This window comes from Elgaria multicarinata, chromosome 7, assembly GCF_023053635.1.
Source record: "Elgaria multicarinata webbii isolate HBS135686 ecotype San Diego chromosome 7, rElgMul1.1.pri, whole genome shotgun sequence".
Classification (NCBI taxonomy): Eukaryota; Metazoa; Chordata; class Lepidosauria; order Squamata; family Anguidae; genus Elgaria; species Elgaria multicarinata.
This window is the reverse complement of record NC_086177.1, coordinates 48799348-48818044: the sequence shown is the minus strand read 5'-3', so window position 1 is coordinate 48818044 and position 18697 is coordinate 48799348. Positions and strand designations below refer to the sequence as shown.

Genomic DNA, 18697 nt, shown 5'->3' with positions numbered 1-18697 from the left:
AACGTGAACTAAAAATCTGACTTGGAAACATGTCATACATGAAATTAGGATTGTCCATATGCAGAATATTTCCCATTGTAGAAAAGGGCAGCCTCCTATGAAAGAAATCCCATGTACTCTAATGAAACAGTACCCAGATTTAGATTTTCTAGAATTTGTCTCACTGGAACAACATTAGGTTTCCTTTTTAAAAAAGCTGTTCCACTACAGGGAGGAGAAAAAAAACCCTATTATTTATCAACACCTGCAAATGATTTAGGAAGCTTATATTTATGCTTTAAATGTCATCTTCATTATCTCAATAATACCCAAGGGTAGACGCAAACATAAATCAAAGCACGTCATTAATGCATTTGTTACGATGGTTTTCTTTGCAACATACTTAGAAGAAAAAATAGATCAATTAGGAAATCTGGAACTGTGTACCAAGCATTCTCACTATATTGTATGGTGAAATCCACCAGCATAGTACCTAGCAATTACTGCATCTATAGCGCTGATTAATTATCCTTTTGATTGCTTTTCAAATGCAGTGTTTATTTTTTGCAGTCAGTGTGAAGGAAGAGCTAATCTAACATTGGCTTCTTAGACTAGATTAAGGGTATTGTGCACAGTGAGATAGAAAAATGCATATTAGATTCATTTATTTATTTATTATTTTTTATTCCTCTTCCATATCATGCTGGTAACTGGTTCTTTGATTGTTTGTTTTTTAGGGAAGCTAATTAAGACAGAGCTATAATTATTAGACTTGGAAATTGTTTTGTTTTACATCAAATATATTTCTATTAGTTGTATTTGTTTCTCAGACATATTTCAATTAGTTGATTTGCTTCTGGATATTAATGTCAGTAGCCCCTTTCGCATGGGAGGCTCAGATCAGATGGACCTACTCACATGTTAAAATCGCATGAGAGCAGGTCACAGGGCCATGTGGACTAGCCTCATCCTGCCACTTGCACACCCACTGGCCTCACCGCTGCTAGCAGTGTGCTAATTAGCTATTATGAGGATCAACCTTCACATGGACGAGCTCTACTTAAAATTAACACTTTTCAATATATTAATTATGTGCTCAAATATTTGCTTAGTGTTGTCAGAATATTTAATATCTGTATTTGAGACCCTGGCATATTTTATTTATATATTTGATATCTGTTGGCATTAAATTGTTCATTTTCAATGGTATACATGATTGTTTTCAAACATTCTGCCTTCAAAGAACTCACATGATCTTGTCTTTCATTTAACCCCTGTCCATCTGCCATCTTGTATCACAGAGGATTCTTGGACATGTTTTAGGGTACATGGTCAGTGAGCATGCTACTGTTGTGTTAATGGCATATTTTCCCCAATAATTCTTTATGGATCCACATTGCATTGAAAATTGGTATTTGATTATGAGATTTCGTATTAAAGGTTGCCAAAAAGGAGACGTCAATACAACTAAGAGCACAATGTTTACAGTTGGGGTGGGGTAGGTTAGGATAAAGTGGGTGGCAAATGGGGCATTTATTTCGGTTTGTATATTTCACAACTGGCAAATGCCATTGGGGCAGTTTATAATAATAATTTTGAGAGCGTTGAGGAGAAGCTGATTCCACCAGGTAAACCCAATCCAGGCCCCTTGAATACCTCATTTCAACTGAAGATTACACAAGACTAGTGAGCACCTCAGTACAGTAAGAGTTTAGCATCCAAAAACTTGCCAACAGCAGTTTTGTAAGGGTGCATCTTCCATATTGCACCACACCAACCTGATCCCTTCCAGATTTTTGCATTTCAACTTCATCAGCCCCAGCCAGCATGGCCAATGGTCAAGAATGCTGGGAGTTGTACTCCAAAACATCCCAAGGGCCCCATGTTGGGTTAAGCTGCACTACACTGAACCCCCATTTTAGCCGAAGTAAGCAGCATAGTTGCCGTAGTCCTTGAGTTCCTCCCATATTTACTTATTTTGTTCATTGGCTGTACACCACACTGGTAACGAAAGCTCCATTGCAGTGTGTCACTGCTGTGGCACATGACCATGCAGTCCCCAGTAACCACAAGTGGATAAAGATGATCATTTAACCAGATGTGGAGTATGTGGTAACCAAACATGAACTATTTCCATTGTTTTCATTTCAGTTTAGAATACTCTCCTGAAGCACACTACGTGGTCCCTTTAGGCACCAGGCACCCTTTTTTCCCTTTATCAAGCATTTTGTTGATTATGTTTTTGCATTTACATTATTTAAATTTAATAAATTAGTAAATAAGTCCATAAATGAAGCAAACTATTTGTGTTCCCTGACACCTTGTAGTGGGAACTTTTTCGCTTCCCACAGATAAAGTTCACATAGGATGAGGAATCTGATTGCCTTGGAATAAACCTAATTTTTACTCTGGCCTTCCACTGTTCAGGGGGAAAGGAAAACAAAATAATTATTGTTATTAGAAATATGGCAGTTGAAGATTTAGGTCTGCCATTTAAACATAGGTTTCAAGACCTGAACCTTTACAAGTGTTCGCTTGCCAAGTCAGTGCCATGACTGATGCATGCCTCACAAAAACTAGACAAAGGAGCTTATGCACAGACCTTATAAATGCAGCTGTATACCTGGGGGAAAATGTTCAGGGCCAAATCATTCTTAGTTTACACTGCTTTTGGCAGCAAACATTCAAACCTGGAAAAAAAGCTTAATGTATTTGATTATGCGTCTGATGAAGAAGTGTTTGTTTCTGAACACTGATTTGTGAATAATTACTTACTCTTCCATGCAGATTATGCTTGAATACAACAAAATCTTATTTCATTCAAATTGCTAGGATATGTGTGTAATCCTTACCTGAGAATTTGATATTATAGCAAAATGAAGACAACGTGAAGTAACTACAGTTAAATAACAGCATCAAATGTGTTTTATTTAAATATCTCAATCCATTAACTCAATTTAATACATACCTATAAAGACTTTAAGGAATCATAATGACAGTAAAATGTGAACAATGTAGTGTGTGCCAATCTTTGCTTTTTTCCATTAATGGTTCTTGATTATGAGATAACGTTGTGAGTCATTCTGTCCTATTATACAAATTGTTTCTCCCTAAGCTTAGTTGGCCTGATGGAGGATAGAGGCTATCTAATAGTCAGTTACTTGTTCCAAGAGCATGATGTAGTTACATTGGGGTGGGGGGTAGCTCAGTGCTACAGAACATGCTTTGCATGCAGAAAGTTCCAGGTTCAATACCTGGCTTCTCCAGATAGGACTAGGAAACAATCCTGCCTGAAACCCTGGAAAGGCACTGCTAGTAAATGTTGACAAGACTGGACAAGAGGAACCAAAGGTCTGACTCAGGGCCTTCCTAGACGAGGGTTAAGCCCGGTGCGAGGCCCGGGTTCCATGCTGTGCGTGCAGATGACGCACAGGAGATACCAGGGTCAGGCCGGGCTAAACCCTCCCTTGACCCGGGATAACCGGATCCGCCTGTGCCTGGCTTTTCCGCAGCCCCGGGCTCAGCCCAGTGCTGTGGAAGGTCTAGTTAGTTCTGTGGCTTTTCCCAGCTGCTCGCTTACACGCAAGTAGCCAGGAAAAGCAGTGGATGGGCCGCAGCACTCTATAGAAGCGCTGTGCCCATCAGGCTGAGGGGGATCATGGGGGGAGATGGGGGCCAGGGGGGAAAGAGCTGACCTGGCAGGACAGATGGGGCGGAAGAGCGGAGCCAGGGTGGGGAGATAATGGGGGCGGGCGCAGGGGGCATTGGACATGGTGGATGGGGGGAAAGGAGAACGGGAACAGGGTGACCAGATCGGGGACGGGGGTGGGAGAAAGAGAATGGGACAGGGCGACCAGATCGGAGACGGGGGGTGAGGAAGAATATATTTTTTAAAAAAATAAAACACCACTTACCTTTCCTGGCTCCTGTGCTGTGCTGCTGCTTGAAAAATAAAAAATGGCAGCCGCGACGGCTCTACTCCAGAGCTTGTTGTGGCTCACATGTGCATAAGGGCGAGATCTCGCGTTAGTCGTAACGTGAGTTCTCCCCTCCTCTCCCCCGGATTTTCGACTGGGTCTAGCAAGGCCCTAGGTATAGGTTAGCTTCCTGTGTTCCTCTGCACCCATGATTATCCATGAGAACAAAGTCATTGAGGGCTCATCTACACCAAGCAGGATATTCCACTATGAAAGCAGTGTGAAAGTGTTGTATAAAAGGCAGGAGCCACACCAAGCAGGATATCATGCTATGAAAGTGGTATGAAAGTGGTATATGGTATGTGTCAATGGGCCCCAGCAGTTGCCAGTGCACTTCAATACCGCTATAAAGCAGTAGTGCTTGGTGTAGCTGAGCCCACTGTAAACTTGTAATCTTAGGGTGACCATACTTGGGAAACCCAAAACAATACCCAGTGGGGGGAAGAAAGCGTCATCCCCCTGCCACCTTACAGGTGCCAATTGGAGTGGAGGAAGGGAAAGCATATAATTCCTACCCATCATCCACTGCTCCAATTGGGGCCTCTGGAAATTGTGTCATTTCCTCCTGCCATAGTAATGGCAACCACCATTAGTGTGGTAAGGGAGGCCCCGGAAAGTGCACTTTCCAATCCTACACTCCAATCGGGGCCTTCAAGGCCCCGACTAGAGGGAAAGCATGTCATTTCCCTCCACCCCACTGCTGCAATTGGAGTTTTTAGCATAGTGTCCGGAAATGACACATTTCCCCCTTAAAGGAGCAGAGAGGGAAATGACAAGCCTCCACAAAGTGTGTCATTCCCCACCACCACGTTAATGAGGGCCTTAAAGGGGAAAGGGTATCATTCCAGAACATTATAGAAAATTACAGAAAATCCCCCCCTAACACCCAAAATAGAACAAAAAACAGGACAAATCCCTGGAAATTCTGACAGCTGGTCACCCTAAATCTGCATTTTCAGGAGTCAGATTTCTGCAATTGTATATTTCAAAATACAACGTAAATATGACGGGAACTTATTTTTCCGTGCCTGAAAAGTTGTCCTTCATATCAGTTGAATTTCTGAAGTAATCCTAATCCCCTTAGTTAGGATGCGGGGGGCAGGGAGAGATGCCCCTCCACCAGTGCACAAGAATGTTGCTGGCAAAGACCCCCAAGGCACTATTTGCATACAACTATCATTTTAACTGCCCTCCCAAAACCTTGGCCAATGAGAAGAGCATTAGTGACTCATTAGGTTTCTGTTTCCCATAGCAACTAAATTTCTCTTTTCCCCTTAAGTGTCACTTCCCATAGCAACTAGTTTTCTCTTTTGCCTTAAGTGTCAGTTTCCAGGGTTCAACTTTTGAACCTCCAGGCAAGAACAGCCTAAAAAGAAAGCAACCATTAATAACTAAAAACAATTCACAAAATGACCGAACATTTTCATTTCCCAAACAGGTACAGACAAGTCTTCAGGTCATATCGTTCACAGTAATCAATAAAAGCTTAATTGAGAGTTAGCCGCTAATATTAAAGGAATGATGTACATGCATCAACTTAGCAGCTGGCTTTGAGCTTCTGGTCAGCTGAACACTTTTTACACATGTGCGGTAACTTATTTAACATTCTGAGACAGAAAAGAACTTTTTGGAAAAATGGAACAACTCATCATGCATTTGATCACTTCAAGCTGGAGAAATGTGTATACCAACCTGGTAATTATAAATTTTGTCAACATCGCTAATCGTTTCCTTAGTTTCAAGTCAAGGCATTTTGACTCTAAGAAGCTAGAATAATACAATCTTAGACTACTCCTGAATGGCAATGTAGTTATTAGCTGCTGGAAGAATGCCAGTATTCAATTGTACCTTGGTAGTTCCTCATCATTATTCATGATTTAATCAGGAGGCTGAATATGGTTTACATCCTTATTCAGATTTATTTACACATGCATTATTTTCTCAGCTATTTTGAATTGGTTCATGGCTTGAAAAATATTCAGCCAGGCTTGTCCAGAAGAGCACAATGCTATAATTTGACTATTTTCTGACCGCTTATCATTATCTATGTGTAAGAGATTACCATATCTGCAGGAAGAGGCATTGAGGTGTTAATAGAACTTGAGAGGGGGCAAAAGATAATTTAGGCCTATCTTAGATCTAGGAAAGATTCTCCCATCTTTTCCCAAATTCAGCCTATTGGCAAGAATCTATGGCAGGTTGGGTGGGTCGGTGCAATGGAAATAGAAATGTAATTGGAGACCTTAAACAGATGCTACTAAAATTTTCTGAAAGAGCTGGGCATTGCATCTGGTCCACTCCAGGAAGTGTGGCTGACAGGAAGCAGCTGGCCACACTTCCTGGAATAGGTCCGGGGAGCAACATGGCATCACGTTGCATTGCGCCAAAGCCACTCTACGAAGTGCAGGAAGAATAAAGCGCTAGAGTTGGCCTTGTGCTGCTGTGTGTGGTGAGGAACAGTTGTTCATCTTCCCATCATTTTAGCAGGGCTTTAATTCACTCCAAATCATCCCATGAAAGATCTAGATTCAGAATTTGGTGAGGAAATTATAAAATATGCAATCATATAAATATAATCATATTTTGTGAACCGCCCAGAGATCTCCAGCTATTAGGTGGTATAGAAATGTAATGAACAAATAAATAAATAAATAATAAATATAAGATACATGTCTGAATCTATTTTCTATATTTGGAAAGTAAACTCCTTGAGATCAGCAAATCACTGGGAAGTTTAATCTGCTTCTCTTTGCTCTGCAAAGACTTTGTTAATGCTGGACAACAGGCTGCTGTCAGCCTGGTAAAGCAGGTCCAGAAATTAGCCAGTTTGCTAATTTACCAGGAATACAGGATGGTCTTAAAGTCTTTGGTCTTGGATAGTGATTAAATGACAGAAATTGAAAGCCTGATATCATCAAGGTGCTTTGTAAACTTTCTAAAATATTCGAAACAAAATATTAAATTATCAGTTCTTCCATTTTTCCTTTTAACCTGTTGCTTTTAACCTGTTGGTTGTTTTATTATGGTTTTAATTTTTGTGAACTGCCCAGAGAGCTTCGGTTATTGGGCGGTATAAAAATGTAATAAATAAATAAATAAATTCCTCTACATCATCTCTTGGGTTTTCAAAATAAACCTAAAACAGGTGACTCTTCAGTAAATTCACTGTACCCAGCTCTCATAGTTCATGGATTCTAGACAATTATTGGGAGATTGGTTATTAAGCTATCTTAATAACCAACAGGGTTATGGGCTATTTCAGAGTTTTGTTTCCACCATTACTCTTAATCCCAAAGACTATAATAATCTTTAAATAAATAAATCTGCTGCCTATGTAAGATTATAGTATTCAGAACCTAAATAAATTTCAGTTCCTTAAAAGAGTTAAAATTTTGATTGCTCTGTGCTGGCTCAGAAGCTGGTTGGTGTTTGACAGGCAATCAAGAAGTCAAGACAGATGAACTGGAAAACAATTCATGCATTTTTCCCCCTCCTGGCAGGTTGGAAAACATAATGCATTTTTCATTCATTATTGTTTTATGTTTATAATTAAGCAACCTCCCTTCCCGCAAAGCTTTCCACCCAGAAGATGTGCTCACTTAGAAACTCTTCAAAAAAAGAAAAGTAAAAGAAAGCTTGGAAGGGGCAATAACAGCAAGTATAATGCCGGTGCTTCCAGTTTTTAATGCTAATGAGGATATGTCAGCTGGTTCTCTCTGCTCCAGTTCACAAATACAATTTTTGGAGACCAAATAAATGGGAAAGTGGTATGACAGAGAGGAAAATTTGTTTGAAAAATACTTGATGCATCACATCAGTGTGTCATGAAATGTGCCATTTATTTTGATGCATTTTATTCTCTTATGTTGAAATGTGCATGATGTGATGCAGGCTGTATTATATTATGCAATATCTGGAAGGAAAGTGTCAAGACTAAATAATAGAAAATAATGGTATTCTCTTTGTTCAGACTAATGACCAACCTTGGACTTGCTTTCTGGGAACAAAGCAACTGGAGGTACATTCAGATGACTGAGTGGTGGCCCTATATTTACGGAACTTCCTCCCCAAAAGTTACATTTAGTACCTTTTCAACTTTCTTTTAGGTGGGTCCTAAAAGCATTTTGATTTCAGTCTGTTTTTTGTTAAGAGCATCCTTCTCCAACCTGGTTTCTTTCAGGTGTCGGACTACAACTCTTATCATCCTCAGCCAACATGATCATTGGCCATGCTGGCTGTGAATAGTGGGATCTATAGTCCAAAATGTCTGTAAGGAGCCAGCTTGGGGAAAGCTGGTTAAGAGAGTTGGTTAGGGCACCAAGCTTGCATAAACATAACTTTAGTTGGATTTGTGCTTCTAGAAGTGCACATTTGGATACTGCCCAAACGGAGCTACCCCAAAACAACTGCCTAACATGTTACACAAAAGTTAATGCTGTGGCATGCCAAATAATTATGATTCTTCAATTTTCAGCAAGGGTGTGTGTGCAAAATGATTAAAAAAAAAACACACCCAACACCACTCATTTGAGAGGGGGCAGGGTTTTCATTATTTTTTTAAGTGTTGGAGGTGGGTAAGGGGGTTTTACTAGTGATTTTTTTAAAAAAAAACCGTTCTTGCTTGCAGCATAGCAGCACTCTTTGCAGAGAGGCTTCAACAGCTAGGCATGCCTATGAGAGTGTACAATGTTAGATCTGCCAGCTTGAAAGCCTTTGTCCAGAGTCCAGCAATGCTGCAACACTTCATGCAGCATTTTAAAATTAAAAACAACAACCAGAAAGAAGACCCCTTATCCACCTCCTACACTTAAAAAGGTAAATGAAACCGCTGCCACATCCCCACTGAACAAATTACTTGAAATTCTTCCCCTCCCTCCCTGCAAAAGAGGCAGTAAATACAATGCCTTTTTCAGAGGGAGAGAAACATGTTACCAAAACAGACAGCAGAGTTCGGCACAGCACCGCTAAAAACTGCTGCCCATATTTGAATCACTATTTGCTGTTGTTTTTTTGTTCGTGATGAAATTTAGAAGACATCGTTTACAGACTTCATTTTGTTGTTTTTAGTTTTAATTTTGACTCAAATTTAAATAGCATCGTAATAGGTTTGTGATACTTTCCATAGAAGAGGACAAAGCATGACAGAACAAAAATAAAACATTATCAGTGGGTACTAATTAAAACAACATTATACTTGCACTCAGAATGACCTTAAATTGAGCTGAATGCCAAGATAGTTTGGAACAATCTAGATTCAAGGTTTATGAAAGAAAACAATGCTTTATTTACAGTTGTGTTATCTATTATAATCATTTTTATTGGTTTATTAATATGAAGGCAAATAGAAATTTTGTACATACACACACAGAGAAAGGACTCAATATTAAAATTCCAAAAGAAATAATAATAATTAGCTCTGTTTCAAAGATGGGTTTGTTGCAAATGAGGAATGCAGTGTATTTATTTATTTATTTATTTATTTAATTACATTTATATACCGCCCCACAGCCGAAGCTCTCTGGGCGGTTTACAACATTTTAAAATAGTAAACATTAAAAGTATACAATTTAAAAACACACACACACACAAAACAGTATAAAAACAACAGTATCCATTTAAAAACAACAATTGTGGGGTCCATTAAAAACAAACTTAACGTTGTTAAATGCTGTTAAAATGCTGTTAAAAATGCCTGGGAGAAGAGAAAAGTCTTGACCTGGCGCCGAAAAGATAACAATGTTGGCGCCAGGCAAGCCTCATCGGGGAGATCATTCCACAGTCGGGGGGCAACCACTGAAAAGGCCCTCTCTCTTGTTGCCATCCTCCGAGCTTCCCTTGGAGTAGGCACTCAGAGGAGGACCTTAGATGTTGAGCGCAGTGTACGGGTAGGTTCATGTCGGGAAAGGCATTCCATCAGGTATTGTGGTCCCAAGCCATGTAGGGCTTTATAGGTTAAGACCAGCACCTTGAATTGGGCTCGGAAACATATAGGCAGCCAATGCAAGCGGGCCAGAATCGGTGTTAGATGCTCAAACCTCCCTGTTCCAGCTATCAATCTGGCCGCCGCATTTTGCACAAGCTGCAGCTTCCGGACCATCTTCAAAGGCTGCCCCATGTAGAGGGCATTGCAGTAATCTAATTTGGAAGTTACCAGAGTATGGACAACTGAAGCTAGGTTATCCCTGTCCAGATAGGGGCGTAGCTGGGCCACCAACCGAAGTTGGTAGAAAGCACTCCGTGCCACCGAGGCCACCTGAGCCTCAAGTGACAAAGATGGTTCTAGGAGAACCCCCAAGCTACGAACCTGCTCCTTCAGGGGGAGTGCAACCCCATCCAGAACCGGTTGAACACCCCCCATCCGATCAGAGGAACCACCCACCAGCAGCATCTCAGTCTTGTCTGGATTGAGCTTCAGTTTATTAGCCCTCATCCAGTCCATTGTCGCAGCCAAGCACCGGTTCAGCACATCCAAAGCCACACCTGATGAGGATGAAAAGGAGCAGTAGAGCTGCGTGTCGTCAGCGTACTGATGACAGCGCACTCCAAAACTCCGGATGACCGCACCCAACTAAAACCTTTATTGCCTCAAACAAACATATACTCTCCTATGTAGCTTCTCTCCAGCCCTGGCAGTCTCTGGAGTGTGCTGTGTCACTTCCTGATTGGGTGAGTATTCCTTCAATCTAAGTCCCCGACTTCCTCTTCCATCTGACTTCCTGTCTGTCTCATTTAGTTCTACTTATTGTTACAAGCTCCATATGTAATTTGTTCATTCTGTTTTATATGAGCTTTCAATTTAATTTTTCCAGGTCTACGCTGTTGTTGTTTCTCAGGGCTTTAAATCAACTAAGCAGATATAAGATATGTTAGGCTCTTCATGGGGAGCATGATCCATATGAGGGGAGAGACATACTGATGCACAAAAGTCTCTTGTTCTATTACTTCCTCCTCCCAGGCATCACAGGTGAAGGGGATTAGGACTTCATTAGGGTGACCAATTTCCCCGGATTTGTCCTGGTTTTTGTTCTTTCCATGGTGTCAGGGGGGATTTTCTATAATTTTCAATAATGTCCTGGAATGACACACCTTCCCCTTTAAGGCTGCCATTAGAATGGCAGGAGGGAATGACATGCTTTCTTGAGGCACATCATTCCCCCACCCTGAGCTCCAATTGAGGTCTTAAAGGGGAAAGTGGGTCATTCGTGGACATTATAGAAAAGGCCCCAATTGGAGTGGATGGTGGTGGTGCAGAATGAAATCCTTTCCCCTCCTCCACTCCAATCGGGTTCTTTAAGGTGGTGGGGGAATAACGTACTTTCTGCAGGACTCAGAAAGCTGCTTCCCCCCCCACACACACTAGGTGTCCTCTTTTTTGGTTTCCCAAATATGGTCACCCTAGACTTGATGCAACAATAGAGAGGAGATGATGCAGAGGAGCTATTGCTCCCACCTGTCTTGTGCAGCCTGGCTAATGGAAGGCAAGCTCCAGAAGACCTTTAAAGGCTAGGAGCTACACTCCCAATGCCATGTAAAGCTGTGCCCGGCAGCTAATTGTAATTCTGAAGTCAATGGCTTGTGGAGCAGGAACTCAGACAGTGGGTGGGAAGATTCAAAAGGGAAAAAGATGTGCCTTTAAATATCATGCTCCACGTGCTATTAAATATCCCAATCCACTTAAGGCTTCATAGTAATAGCTGTGACCTTAGAGAGTGGAAGGCAGTGCCAATTGTTTTAATAATGTGCTGCTTTAAATAATATATTAGTTTTAAATGTTTTAATTAGTTATATGTATTTTATGGTGTTTGCATTTGTGTGAAACCCCACCTCAATCTAGAGGGAGAGGCAGGTAACAAATAAATAAATTATTATTATTATTATTATTATTATTATTATTATTATTATTATTATTACAGAGTTGTATGCTCCGTAAAGTGGACTGTAGATACCATTCTGGTTGCTGCATTTTGTGTGAGCTGCAATTGTTGTTGTTATTATTATTATTTTATGTATTTTTATGACTAAATTTCTGTAAAATTCCAGAAAGTAAAAACAAACAAACAAAAAATGGTCCACAAGTCCGTGGACTCCATGTGACTTGGGAAAAGTCAGTCCGCTGTGGAGTCCATGGGTCAGATTCATAGAAATCTGAACTCATTTGATTCCATTGTGGATTTCTATGACATCCCTAGTTAAAATGGCTATAAACCACCTCCAAGATCAGAGGCCGCATGCCTCTGGATATCAGTTGCTGGGAAACAATGGCAAGAAAGGGCTACTGCCCTCATGTACTGCTTGCGGGCTTCCTAGGCATCTGGTTGGTCCCTGTGGGTACAGCATGCTGGGCTAGATAGACCTTTGGTCTGATCCAACAATGCTTTTCTTCTGTTCTTACCGTAGGGTTCATTTCAACTTAGTCTGATACTTAAATAAAATTCACACACCATTATACAGTTTGGAAAATGAAAGGATGACAACCAAACCTAAATAGAGAAAAATCCTTAAACTATTTTCTTTGCTCCTTACATCGCAGTTAACGTATAAACTGAATTGGATTCAAATGCCACATCGCTAGACAGTTGGAATACATGGCTATTTTCATCAAGAAAGTGACCCATGAAATGCATGAATCACATTAGGAAATGTCATGCAGAGATAAACTGTGCTGATTGCTTAGTTTCCTATGTGCACACATACAGATATACCAATGACAGGAAATGAGATGCTCTTGAACTGCGATAAGTGATGATGCATGTAAATATTGTACTCCTTGGGAAAGCTTAAGAATGAGATCAGACAAGAATCTGAATTAAATCTCCTTAAGGTTTATAAAAATTAAGAATGCCAAAATGCCTTGTCAGAGATTACCAAGGCCACAATCCTAAGCCTACTTACTAAGAAGTAAGCCCCACTGGTTTGTAGTAATTAATTGGTACAGAAAACATGCATATATTAAACTGGCTGAAACATTGAGTAATCAACTGATGAGAAAACAAGCTATCTTCATGCATGTGCTTTCAGTAATGACTCACCTCCCTGGTAGTTAGTTAAAGGTGTAAGTTTGCCCCCTCCCCCTTTATACAGTGAATGGAGGGCAGGGTGAGGCATCTTCCCAAGAGCAGGAAGAACTGCCCAACCAAAACTGGCCACAGTGGACAATTTGAATGCCTGACCACACCCAGCTCATTCCAGAGCACCTTTCGAGTGGCAACCAACCCTCCCGCGCACTCCAAAGATTGCAGCACAGGCCATCCAGTCATCAGTGTTGATGGAACATTTTTATGACAAACTCAAGGTTGGCCTTGAGAGTATACCGTTTTTTTCCCCACGTACTTCATGCTGTACTGAAGGGTAGCTGCCATTTCTTATCCTCTTATTCTGGCCAGCTGTGAGAGCTCAACTGAGCATCTCTTCATCTTCCAAATGTCTGAAGATGCTCGCACAGCTACCCTTGGGCCAAGGCAGGGTCATGATCTATTCCAGCAGGCCTATCCAGTGGAATTTTAGGATGTTTTTATAATATATACTTTGTTTTTAATTCAGTTTTATGTATTTTATACTTATTGTTGTAAGGATAATAATAATAATAATAATAATAATAATAATAATAATAATAATAATAATAATAATACCACCTAAGAACTCTACAGATGTGGTATCATCTTGCCTCCTTAACACACCTGAATTGTGCTGGCCAGGACAAGCAGTGAGCAGGCAGCAGGCTCACCTGATGCACAGAGCCAAGGTGTTGTAATCCTTTATAGGTTGACAGCTGGAATGACTTCCCATCTCTCTCTTGAAGATCAGGGGTGCACACTGAATGTTGTTAGCCTGAGGCTAACGTGTTCCTGCACATTTTGTTAAGTTGAATAAAGTTATGCTCTATTTGAACCCAGCTATTGTCTCCTGCCTTCATTCCCGGGGTGGAGGGCGAAGAGCACAACGATGCACAACAGATGTGGCCAGTTCTATTCTTGTACTCTCTTTCAGAATTATTGTTAAAACAAAGATACAGTTTAGCTCTAAGTCAGTTCTCTCAAACTGAACATCAAGTATGGTATAATGGCTTGAGCCGTTTAGATGAATAAATTGTCAATCCCCTTTAAAAAATAAAGCAAGGAATTCACTTTGCCTTGAATTGTATAAGAGTTTTCAAACAGAAAAGAAATTTAAAGACAGGAAAACATGTTGCTTCTTTAACTGCTGTTGTTTTGATCTTCCTCAAAGTAAAAGTCATTTTATTTAATGGAGCTATGGCCATTTCTTCTGCTTTAGACACCTTGGGAAACAGAATTCCATTTTCAACCTACCTAAAACACACACACATATTGTAGCTGAAATAATCTCACAGTGTCAAAGAGATAAAATAAAAACCTTCCATTGCTTGTGGGTGGAGAACAAAAAAACCTAGTGTTTTAAGCTGAAGCATTCTGTTTTATGTTAGCTTTCTGTGGACAGGGCTGAGATGATTTTAGGCCTAAGACTCCGTTTACAATTTGATTGTGGGTTTTCTTTCTCTTTCTCTTTTGCGTGGTGTCTGAGTAATTTGATATTTTTGTTAACTATAACAGGCACAAACCACTCAAAACAGGCACCTGCTTAACTGTCTCCCTCAATGAAATCAACAGAACTCTAAAAAGGTGTTTAACTTTGGATGAATTGTGCCCTTGTTTTTAAGATTCAATATTATACTTGTTTTCAGTATAAATTTAATTATATATCTGCTGGATAGATTCATACTTCTTTTTTTTTTTTAAAAAAAGAAGGAAATAGCAATATAAACAAGAGACACTGTTTTTAATCTTCATCATCATCATCTTCTCTGGTTAAATAATTTGGGGAGAAATATGATACACTTCAAAGGATTTCTGAGCAACTATAATTGCAATAAAGCAAGGGACATAGACCATGTAGTTTCCTCACTGCAAATTTTTAATAGCAAAAATTGAATGATCAGATTTTTCTTTGCACAAACCAATGCCCTATGACACAATGAATGCATGGCTGTTTATCACAGTATTGAAGTGTGTGCTTGAAAAGTATGATGAATCAGACTAACTTTTCTGTTCTTTAAGATTGACTCTTGTGTATATTGCTTTCTATATTTGTTGCAAATTCCTGACAGTAAGATTAACTTCAAAATTGCCATTTTGTCATGCCTGAAGTAAAATGAAGAAGACAACATGCACATTTTCTTGGTTATATTTTTTCCCCTGTATATTGGAAATCCTTCTGAAGCTAATTCAATATTTTCAAGTTTCCATGGTTTTACAGACTATAGAAGCTAGGAGTATGTTACAGTAGATAGGAATACTCTACAAAATACTATGCATATCTAATTAGAAGTATGCTCAATTGAACTGCTGAATATGATCAAAAGTTGATTTCTGTTCACTAATATATGTCAAGTAGAAAATAGTAGTATATTCCAGTCCAGTCCAGATTACATTAATTTATATAGTTCTAATCACTATGTATACACCATCAAACTTTTCCTGCTTTTTTTGTTCAGTATTTCCCCAGGCAAAAATATAATGCTTTTCCATAACAATTAAGTTAGAAATATTCATGCAGCTTTAATTATGGTATATTTCTTAATAGCACTTTCTTAAAGAAAAATATTTTCATAATATACTGCACTGATGCATTAATGGCTTGCCTTGTTTTTGAGCTAATTTCATATCTGCAATGCATTAAAAACATAGCAATCAGTTTTTGAGGATTTGACTATTTGATAACCTGATATGAAATTCTAAACTATGAGTTAGTGGAGTTGACTACTGTTGTAGTAAGATGGTAAATAAGAGAATAAATGTGGTATCGAAAGGTGGTTTTTTTTTTGCGAAAGACAACAGGGTTCAGTCCTATCTGCAACAGTCACAAAATTAAATGAATATGTTCTGAACAATCCAAACAAAAAGCCAAATGCTTCCATGCATTTTCTTTCAAATAATGGTCCCTTCCATTAGCAGAGATTGACTACCATAGTACACCTTTGACACAAATCCAAGTGGAAATTAGTACCTTGGAAGAAAGCTTGGTTTCCAATCCTTAAGTGTATAATTCTGTGTTAAGTTATGGTTTCATTGAATCTCACTTCTGAGGTAGTTACCAAATTTCCATAACATTCACAAAAAAACTTTAAAGAAATTTTGAACAAGCTTGCACACCATAATCCACAAGTAGGCAACCTGGTGCCTTCCAGATATTTTGGACTACAACACCCATCATCCCTGTCCACTAATCAGACTAGCTGGGTCTGATGAGATTTGTAGTCCAAAACATACACAGGGTACCAGGTTGCCTATCCCTGCAATAACCTATTTATACTAGAGTAACCATGGACAAGACCCACTAACAATCCCTACTCAACCACAACGTGCACTGAACAGAAGGTTTTCTCCCCTTTTTTATATTGATATGAAGATGATATTATCAATTTTTGTCATTGTTGCTTTCTGTCACATTACCGTCTCTGGCCAAAGAGGTTTTGCAGATTTTTCTAGTGCTTCCAAAACATGCAAAGCCTTTAGGGTCAAAGATGCCGGTGGAGCAAAGAAATAATTGGACAACCATGGCTCTACCATATTACCTCTAACTTTTTTTAAAAATAAATAAATCTGGCCTAACACCAGGCCTGACAGTTTTGAACAAAGCACTGCCTAACAGTTTATCACGTTCTTTGGAGGGAAAAGAAATGACAACAGGATTGTAAACCACTTCATATTCTGGAAAGTAGCATGGAAATAGCCAACAATACCAAAAGATTTGCACTCTGATCCAAAACACATTTCTTGAAATGTAAAGTCTCTATTTAAATCAATAAATACCACTTCCAAGCAAATGTGTTTAGAACCAGGGTATGGGTCTTTCAAGAAGTTCCATCTAAAGCTGGTTTAGATTTGATTCTTTTATTAAAACTAGCACATACGTATTTATTTTTTTAAAGAAGGTATTGAAAACTTACCTGTGTGGCCCCAGGCCCTCCTACCTTTAGAAAAATGAATAAAATAATAATAAAAAAATGGATTAAACATCTGATAAAAAGGAAAGAGAAGTTCTTTTGACTTCAGAGACTTCTGAAAGCTTTTGAAAGCAACAATTTCCTGCCAGTAAAAGGCACTTATGCTTTTGGGTCTGAAAACTCACAGTATGTCACTGCTTACTGCTTGCTATTTTGGGTGTTCCTAGTAAAACACAGGATCTTTTGTGCAAAACATCATAATGCTCTTCTGATATGCAGGCTGAACCCAGAATTAAAATGCAGCAAGATGGCTCCAGTGAGCAAAATACAAACTGACTCCCCACCCCCCATTCCTATTATTTCCCCTTTAAGGGGAAAAAAGAGGGACCTATTGGAAAGTACCAGGTGGTAAGGGCAGGATCTATCTTCAGTGCAGGCATTTTGGAAGTGAAAGGCACATATCCTCCATTTAGAGATAACTCGGGAATACAAATGATTAATTTAGAACACTTTACAAAGGTTTCATGAAACAAGGGGATGGTTCTGCAGGTTCACTCCTCTTTGCTTAGATTATCCCCCCTTTTTTTCTCTTGAAGTGATGGTTGTACCCGATAATTCGTGCCTGTGAAATGATCATACCTGTTCCTAGGGCCTTCCTAGACCTGCCGGCTTACGCAGGCAGGGAGGTGGGGCCGAAGCGCGCTAACGTTAGCGCGTCTCCCCCACGCTTCCAGACGGCGGAGCCGCAGGGAGGACGCAAGCACTGCGGCATCTGCCATTTTTTGTTTGTTTGTTTGTTTAAAGGGGACGCGGGTGGCCCGAAGACTCCGGGAAGGTAAGTGGGGGTTTTTTGTTTGTTTTTTTAAATGGGGGGGCAAAGGATGGGAGGGTGGGTGGCACGGGGGGAGGGTGGGTGCGATTGCGCCGCCGCCGCCCGAGCAAGCAGCCGAGCAGCGCTTGCCCGGGCAATGCCCGGGATGGGGCGGCATTGCCCGGGCAAGCGCCGCTCGGCTGCTTGCTCGGGTGGCGAGCGACGCGATCGCACCCGCCCTCCCCCCGTGCCACCCACCTCCCATCCTTCGCCCTCCCCTTTCTTCCCCCCCGCCGATGGGCACAGCGCTCCTATGAGTACTGTGCCAGGTCCGCGGCTTTTCGTGGCTCCTCGCAAGTAAGCGAGGAGCCATGAAAAGCCGTGGAAGTCGCTAGACGTTCCCCAGCTCCGGCCTGAGGCCGGAGCTGGGGAAAAAGCGCGCCATAAGTGACTTAGCTTATGGCGCGTTGAAGGAGGCCTCAGCGCAGCCTGCCTCCGGATTCCCCTGTGCGTCATCTGGATGCACAGCAGGGAAACCGGGTCAGAAGGTGCGCTAAGGCCTCGTCTAGTAAGGCCCCATGTCTATGAATGGCTTGTGCTTATTGGAACCTCCCTTTGCAAACCAAGTTGACTTGCATCTCATTCTTAACATATTTATTTGATCTTACTTCCATAAATTAATCAAACTCTCCTCTTTTGGCATAGAAGCCAAAAGATGATTGGGGAGTTTTAAACTGGGGAAATTGCACAGCAAATGTTTCGGCTCCCGTGATCTTCAGTGCTGTAGCCCCATTCCAAAACTCTGCCCCCAACCCACAACTGCTCTTATCCCAGGAGAAAAAGAGATCAGGAACTCTAATCTAGGGCCTAATCTACACCTGCCATTTATCCCTGGATGGTCACGTCCCTGCACAGCTGATCCCGGGGTGAACCAGGGATGAGCACTCAGTTCTCCCAGAATAGCTAGGA

At 40.6% G+C, this 18697-nt stretch overlaps 1 protein-coding gene across 1 annotated transcript in view; it reads right to left on the bottom strand.

The window, feature by feature from the left end:
- Window positions 1-16950, bottom strand: part of LOC134401088 (cadherin-19-like) — an 89953-nt gene extending 73003 nt beyond the window's left edge. Inside the window, exon 1 of the mRNA XM_063129805.1 lies at window positions 16921-16950. The gene's annotated coding sequence lies outside the window, so the exon portion shown is untranslated. The remainder of the gene's footprint in view (window positions 1-16920) is intronic.
- Window positions 16951-18697: the final 1747 nt, after the last annotated feature.